Source organism: Teleopsis dalmanni, chromosome 2 (assembly GCF_002237135.1).
Source record: "Teleopsis dalmanni isolate 2A chromosome 2, ASM223713v2, whole genome shotgun sequence".
Classification (NCBI taxonomy): Eukaryota; Metazoa; Arthropoda; class Insecta; order Diptera; family Diopsidae; genus Teleopsis; species Teleopsis dalmanni.
This window is the reverse complement of record NC_051847.1, coordinates 104,558,857-104,567,280: the sequence shown is the minus strand read 5'-3', so window position 1 is coordinate 104,567,280 and position 8,424 is coordinate 104,558,857.

The window sequence follows — 8,424 nt, the reverse complement described above, 5'->3', positions numbered from 1 at the left end:
CATGACTCGTTCATCATGTAAAACACATATTGCCGCATCCACCTCAATCTTCAGATCTCAACCCCATTGAATATTTGTGAGAAGAATTGGATAGACGTCCAAAGAAGGCCATTATAACAACAATGGCAGAACTGAAGGTGGCACTGCTGAAGACTGGCAAAATTTTGGATCAGAAACCATACAAAAATTGATTTTTTCAATTCCAAAACAAATAGTAGCTATTATTAAATAGAAGAGCTTGGCCGCTAAATATTAATTGTTATCGAAAATATTTTTTTTTAATTTGTTTTTTAATTTTTAACTTAGCTGTGCCAATAATTTTGTTTAGCCAAATTTAGTAATTTTTTTGGTTTTTTAATTTTAAAAAATTATATATAAGAGAAAATGAAATGAAATAAAATGAAATAAAATGTATTTAAAAGCAAATTAAGCATTTTATCCAAAAAAAAATTTTGTTTATTAAAAATCGCATCATTAGTAGGATAAAAATATTGCTAAAGTTAAATTTGCTTGCTGTACCAATAATTTTGTTCGTCACTGTATGTGCATAGGTATAAAATATAACTGGCGTCATAATAGTTTCGTGCATTTTTTCTATGCGCACGCAATCATCAACTTTATGCTTTATATGCTTATAATAAGTTTTAATAAGCATTTATTTATTTAATTTGTGTATTAATTGTTTTCACTTATTTTTATATCTACATTGATTTCAATTTAGTTCTAAACAATACATTCAAATTTGTGTAAAACGGAGACTTAAAACATATTTTTTCACTGCAGCTGAAAGCGCGCGCAAAAAGTGTTCACTCCGTAACTTTTGTCTTTTTTGACTAGAATTAGTTAAATTTAAATTTCAAAGTTATGATAATTTGAACAATAGACCTTAAATAAAGGAATCTGTGAAAAACCAGTGCCAGTGGACGGTGTTAATCAGTTTTTTTTGTAATATAAAAAATTTTTGTTAATCAAATTAAATTTTAAGTTTGCAAAGAAATAATAAAACCAACACAAAAAAATCAAAATTAAGTTTTGCTCAAACAGCTGATAGAGACAGCATATGATCGAAAGTAAGAAATTATATTTGTAGTGTTGCCACAGTGTAACTTTCAAGAATTAAATTTAAACACATAAACAAATATTACATATTTATTTTTCAACTATTTTACTAAAAGTAAAATAAAACAAACTTATATAAAAATAAATAAAAATAAATAAATTTACTTATTTATAAATTTGTAACAAGTGTATGAGTAATAGTGCTACACGGCGGCACTCTCAAATCAGTGAAAATGGCCTAAACAGCTATGTAATGCTTACTTCAGACGACATTAAAATAAATAACCATCCAACAGCCAAACATCCAAACAAAACAATGTCCGAAGCAAATATAGCAAAAATAGCTAGTGAAATTGCCACAGCCAATAAAACCAATAAAATGAAACTAAATAATAACTCATCACAATCGCTAGGAAATGATCAACCTACGAACTCGATGCAGTCCCTTAAGATTAATGAGCTTGAAGACAGCATTAAACATCTTACAGAAAAGATCAAGTCATTAGAAAAAGGTTGCGAATCTCTACTAAGAGAAAATGAAAAGCTTAAAGCTGAAAAAAATATACCAATTTCTGTTAAAAAGAAAACCAGTACTAGTGCTACAATTATAAACGCAGTACATAAAAAAGTTGCGAGTAACAGTAATTCACCCCAAAACGGTAAACGTGGGCGTTCTAGTCCTGTAAATGCACAGCGAAAAAATAAACAAAAAAAGCTTGACAGCTACTGGCTTGCAACACCTAACCGTTTTGAGGTTCTAGACAACCCTGACGCTGATAATCAGGAAGAAACATCAGAACATGCGGAATTAATTAAAGAAAGTAAAATTCCTAAACCACCACCAATATTTGTAGCGGGTGTTGGTAACATTCAACCATTGCGGGCACTGCTAAATGATGTGGCTCCAAATGAGTTTGTACTCAAAATTTTAGGTAATAATGAAGTCAAAATACAGCCCAACACAGCGGATATCAACTCAAAAGTTACCAAAGCTCTTGCAGAAAAGCAGACGGAATTTCATACTTACAAACTAAAGCAAGATAGAAGCTTTAATGTAGTGTTGAGGGGCCTACATCCATCAATACCTATTGATGAAATCAAACAAGATTTAATTAATTTAGGCCATGAAGTAGTCAATATCAGTAACATTCGACATCGTGTTACAAAAAAACCACTTCCTCTGTTTTTCGTTGGACTAAAGCCCTCAGACAAGGTGAAAACAATTTACAACTGTACTGACTTGCTGCACACAAAAATTTCCATTGAAGCGCCTAAAAAGAAGCGCGAATTGCCGCAATGCACTCGGTGCCAACGATATGGTCATACAAAACATTTTTGTAATCATATGCCACGCTGTGTTAAATGCCCTGAAAACCACTTATCTTCAGATTGCCCACGCAAATCCCCCGGTAATGATGTATGGTGTGTTCTTTGTGAAGGTAATCACCCGGCTAACTATAAAGGGTGCACAGTTTACAAACAACTCCAGAAAAAAGCGTTTCCAGCCCTACGTAGAAAAATAACAACTGATACAGAAAGGCAACAGAACACCAAATTGAATGTAACAAGCCAAACGTATGCAAATGTTGTTAAATCTAACAATATAAACACTCAAGAGCACGTAAACTCAGCTCAGCAAAACGATTTTCCTGAGCTTAAATCAATGCTCAAAACGGTTATGGAACAAATGAGCTCTATGCTCAACCTCCTAACCGCATTTGTCGCTAATACATCCAAATAATGAGTAGTCTAAATATAGCTATTTGGAACGCTAACGGGCTGACCCAACACATTTGCGAAATTAAGACTTTTCTTCTTGACAAAAACATTGATGTTATGCTTATTAGTGAAACTCACTTTACATCAAGAAGTTATCTGAGGCTTCCATATTACACAATGTACAACGCAAACCATCCTTCTGGTAACGCCCGTGGTGGCGCAGCAATAATCATAAAAAATAATATTGACCACTCATTTCTCACCAATCACAATGAAGACTATCTACAATCAACAGCCATATCAGTACGAGATATATATGGTGAAATAACTATTGCCTCTATATACTGTCCACCTAATCAACCAATTAAAAGTCATCAATTCGCAAATTATTTCAAAACGCTCGGGCCCAATTTCGTAGCAGCAGGTGACTTTAACGCCAAGCATACTCATTGGGGCTCAAGATTAATAACACCCAGAGGACGCGAGCTATTAAAAACGATACAAGAAAGCAACCTATTTCACCTTTCTACTGGCGAACCCACTTACTGGCCGACAGATCTAAATAAAACACCAGATGTCATTGACTTTTGCATTTGTAAGGGTGTACCCATAAATAATCTAACCTTGCGGTCGTCGTTAGATCTTTCGTCTGACCACTCTCCTCTTCTGTTAGAAATTCATTCGAATATCGTTTTAAAAACTCCAGAACTTAGACTTCACAACAAAAGAACTGATTGGGCTATTTTCCGTAGTTACATTAGCGAACACCTCTCGACACATATTCCTCTTAAAACTAATCATGACATTGAAGCCGCAGTAGAACAATTCAACAAAATTGTACAAAAGGCAGCTTGGTCTGCAACTCCGTCTACACAGAATTGTAAGACTGTACATCTAGACAAGGATATCAAAGAACAACTACTTGAAAAACGTAAATTACGTAGGGTTTGGCAGATGACGAGAGATCCTAACGATAAGAGGCGCCTGAATGTAGCCACTAAAAAACTCAAAATAAATCTAGAGGCAAGAAAAAATGCAAGCATTGCAACTTACTTAGCAAGCTTGTCTCCCTCTGAGGCCACTGAGTACTCCTTGTGGAAAGCCACACGCATACTTAATGCACCTACATCGCATATACCACCAATAAAGATGAGTAATGGGCAATGGGCTAAAACTGATGCTGATAAAGCGAAAACTTTTGCAGTGCATCTTGGTAAAGTCTTTCAGCCACGCTGCTCAAAAAATAATCTGAAAGACTCTGAAGTTGAAGCTTTTCTTCACACACCGCATCAATTAGACTTTCCTATTCCTAGGTCTTTGACTCTTGAATTAAAGTGGGTCATAAAAAACAAAATTAAAACCAGAAAAGCTCCAGGATATGACCTGATAACCGGAAAGGTGCTACATGAGCTACCAGATGTGGGTTTTAAATTCATAAACCAATTGTTCAATGCAATTTGCACCTGTGAACACTACCCAGCTCAATGGAAAGTCGCTCAAATTATATTAATTCCAAAACCCGGTAAGCCCGTCGAACTTGCAACATCTTACAGACCGATCAGCTTACTTCCTGTGTTGTCAAAAGTATTTGAGAGAGTATTCCTAAAACGTCTAAAGCCAGTTATCGAAAATAGATGTCTGATTCCCAACCACCAATTCGGGTTTCGCGAACATCACTCTACTATTGAACAAGTAAATAGAGTATATAACTTTGCAAGACTTGCATTGGAAAATAAAGAATACTGCACAGCAGCCTTTATCGACATAACACAAGCATTCGATAAAGTATGGCACACTGGACTTCTCTACAAATTAAAGTTACAACTCCCGCATAGCTACTTCTCCGTCTTAAAATCATATATACTAGATCGGCACTTTATGGTTAAAATGAATAGCTGTCACACTGAACTTTTTCAAATAGAGGCTGGAGTTCCCCAAGGAAGTGTGTTGGGTCCTACTCTATATACTCTGTTCACAGCAGATCTCCCACTCAGCGATAAAACATACACTGCAACATTTGCGGATGATACTGTAGTGATGGCGAAACACGCAGATCCTGTAGTAGCTTCACAACTTTTGCAAAGTAATCTGAACGATGTCAACGCATGGCTAGACATTTGGTACATTGAAGCTAACGATAACAAATCAGTTCAAACTACTTTTACACTCCGCCACGGTACCTGCCCTTCCGTTAGACTGAATGGCCGTGAATTGCCGCAAGCTGAAAACGCCAAATATCTAGGTGTACATTTTGATCGCCGTCTAAATTGGCGTCACCACATCTTTACAAAACGGAAGCAGTTAGGACTAAAGCTACGCTCACTTTACTGGCTACTTAATCCCAAATCCAAATTATCGCTACAAAATAAAATACTTTTATTCAAGGTCGTCTTAAAGCCAATCTGGACGTACGGTATACCCATCTGGGGTATAGCAGCGAAGTCAAACCTAGATATGATTCAGAGGTTTCAATCAAAAATACTACGTATCTGCGCCAACGCCCCATGGTTTATCCCGAATAACGTCCTACATCATGATCTTGGCATCCCTACTGTGTACGAGTCAATACAGCAGATAAGCAGCAACTATCACTCACGACTGGTAGTTCATCCTAACCCCCTTGCCGCAGGCCTAACGAGGGATGCTTTTAACATTCGTAGATTAATACGCTATGCAACTTCGGATTTGCCGAGCAGATTCTAAAAATTGTAATTCTTCATAAGGCGGTGATTACCACTGGGTAGTCCCGTACATGCCAATCTTATATTGTTATTGCCATAAGTAGTTCTTATTATTCATGAATAGAATAGATTGTATTTAATAAAATGAAGTTTAAAAAAAAAAAAAAAAAAAAAAAAGTGTTGAATGAACACACAAATTCAAACGTGTAGTCCTGTAATGCACAAATTTTTCCAAATTTTTATAAATTTGATTTGGGATGAAATTTTATACTGGTCTCATACAAATATACGAGGTTTGTCTGTTATGAGTAAACACTGGCAGTAACGCAACCATAGTTGTTGTTAGTGTAAATGGTAGCGAAGGTAGTACTATGCCCTATAGTACCAATGATATCATGAAGTCTATTAATAAACAACAAATTGTTTAATATCTATTTGTTTTATATTTTTATATATATAATGAAATACACGTTTGGCAGACGGCGAAAATGCCATAGCTAAAAGTTTTATATATATAATAAAATTGTATAATTTCTATAAAAAATATTTAAAATAAAGTAAAATAAAGGTATATACTACTCATCTTACGTAAGGAACTCAGTGGCAATTTCTCTAAATACTGCTCCAATGACCGAAGTGAGTCCGGTCATTATTCTATCAGAAGACTCACCTATGTGTGTGGACATTTCGATGTCTGATCCTTCTCCGATGAAGAGAAACTCCTGCAATCGCTTAATGACTCTGAGGAGGATAGCGCTCAAGATGTCACGGTGGTGGAGAGAATTGAATCTACATTAAATGAAGGTGCGGGTAGAACAGATTAATATGCATCATAGCAAGGCTGCATCTGCCTGCAAGCTACAACTTATTATATATGGTAAACAAGGGTAAGTCTAGGTATTGAATATAGATTAATAAAAAATTTAATGCTCTCTTACTTTCACAATACATTGACAGTGACTAAACCGCAGTAAGTATTGAGGGATCCTGGGGCCAAATATGAGCAATATCTGCATATCTGGCACATGACCACGCTACACTACCATTGGATATTCTGATACAGCTAACAAGCGGTACCAGAAGTCTTGGAGTAGAGCTTATAAAAGGCTGCGATGCCAATGCTCACTGAAAAGTGTCCACTCAGCACTCCTTTTCAGACCACATCATTCTAGAATATATCCTAACCCTAGAAGAATCGAGCATTTGCAACCAGAAAACGTACAGAAATGTTAGAAATACAAACTGAATGAAATACAAAACAGCATTAATTGAGCTGATGTCAAGCATTTCCTCCGATCCCCCAGGGAACACTGTTGATCTGGACAATCAATTCCAAGATCTCACTTTAGTGCTCAATGAAAATTTTTATTATTCATGTCCCCTAACTCGACCTAGAAGAAAATGCAACCCACATTGGTGAAATAAAGACTTAGGTCTTTTACGAAAGGAGTGTAAGAGAGTATTCAATAGGGCAAAATTAAACAATTATGAGAGTGATTGGTTAGATTACAAGATTTCTCTTCAAAACCATAAGAAAAATGTACGTAGGTCTAAGAGAACTAGTTGACAGTAATACTGTCTGGAAATAAACACCAAATCCGAAACCTCTAGACTACGGAAAATCCTATTCCAAAATCCACCCGTCTCTGAGTTATTCAAAAAACCTGTTGGGAAATGGTCTCCTCAAAAATATAAGAAAAATTCACGTAGGTCTAAGAGAACTAGTTGGCAGTTATACTGTCGGGAAATAAACATCAATTCCGAAACCTCTAGACTATAAAAAATCCTATTCCAAAATCCACCCGTCTCTGAGTTACTCAAAAACCTGTTGGGACATGGTCCAACAATAATAGTGAATCATTGGAATTACTACTAGATAATTACTTTCCCGGATCATCTGCTTCGGTAATTGCATCCACGAAGTGTGCCGGTTAACTCTATTAAAGTGAACCTGGAGATAATTAATGGGCCATTTTTAGTTTCAAATCCTATAAATCACCAAGACAGGATGGTATACACCCAATTCAGCTCCAAAATTAGTTGGAGCTAATACACAACCAGCTTTTGGCCATTTTTAGACATTGTTTCATTTTGAACTATGTTCCGACTAAATGAAGGGATGTTAGAGTAGTTTGTATCCTCAAAGTAAGAAAAACCTCATATCATAACTCCAATGAACTCTGCCCAAAAAGCCTCTCATCTCTCATGTTAAAAGCTCTTGAAAGAATTATATATGTAGAATTAAAGCGTTTTGTAAACCCCAATTAGGGTGAAGGGTGAACAGACGTACCCCCGAAGGGCGAGTACTCTCCTCTAGATCATAGTGTTGAATGAGCTGGTAATAAAACTGAATGCAGATGCAGCGAAATTATTGTCAATACGGATGATATTGCGATAATAGTCGCCGGAAAATATGCCACCACTCTTAGGGATATTTTGCAAAATGGTCTTAATATCTTAGATGAATGGAAACAAAAATGTGGTCTTCAATCACATATCACTCAATGGTTCTATATAGCTGTCATTAGGCCTATATTGCTGTATGATATTACGATATGGTGGACAGCTCTTGATAAATTTTCGTACTGCTCGGTACTTAACAGGGTTCAGCGAAGAGCTGAACTCTGTATTAGCAAGGGGTTATGCATAATTGCACTAGGTTTGATGCTTCATTTACTGCCAATGGACATTATCAGTAAACAAATGGCAGCAACATCTGCTCTAAGACTAAAAGCTGCCTCACAATAGAGAGCCACTGATTATGGATACGCCTCCATTCTTAATTTTTTCAATTTTACTCCAAAAAACGTTGACTACATCTCTCCCATTCTCAACTTCGAGAGAAAATTTAATGTCGATTTTCATTTAGAGGTTTATGGACGTCAGATGGTTCGTCCTTAGGTGAAGGCTTAACCATTTTCACTGATGGATCCAAAACGCATAGTGATGTAGGCAGAGGAGTTTT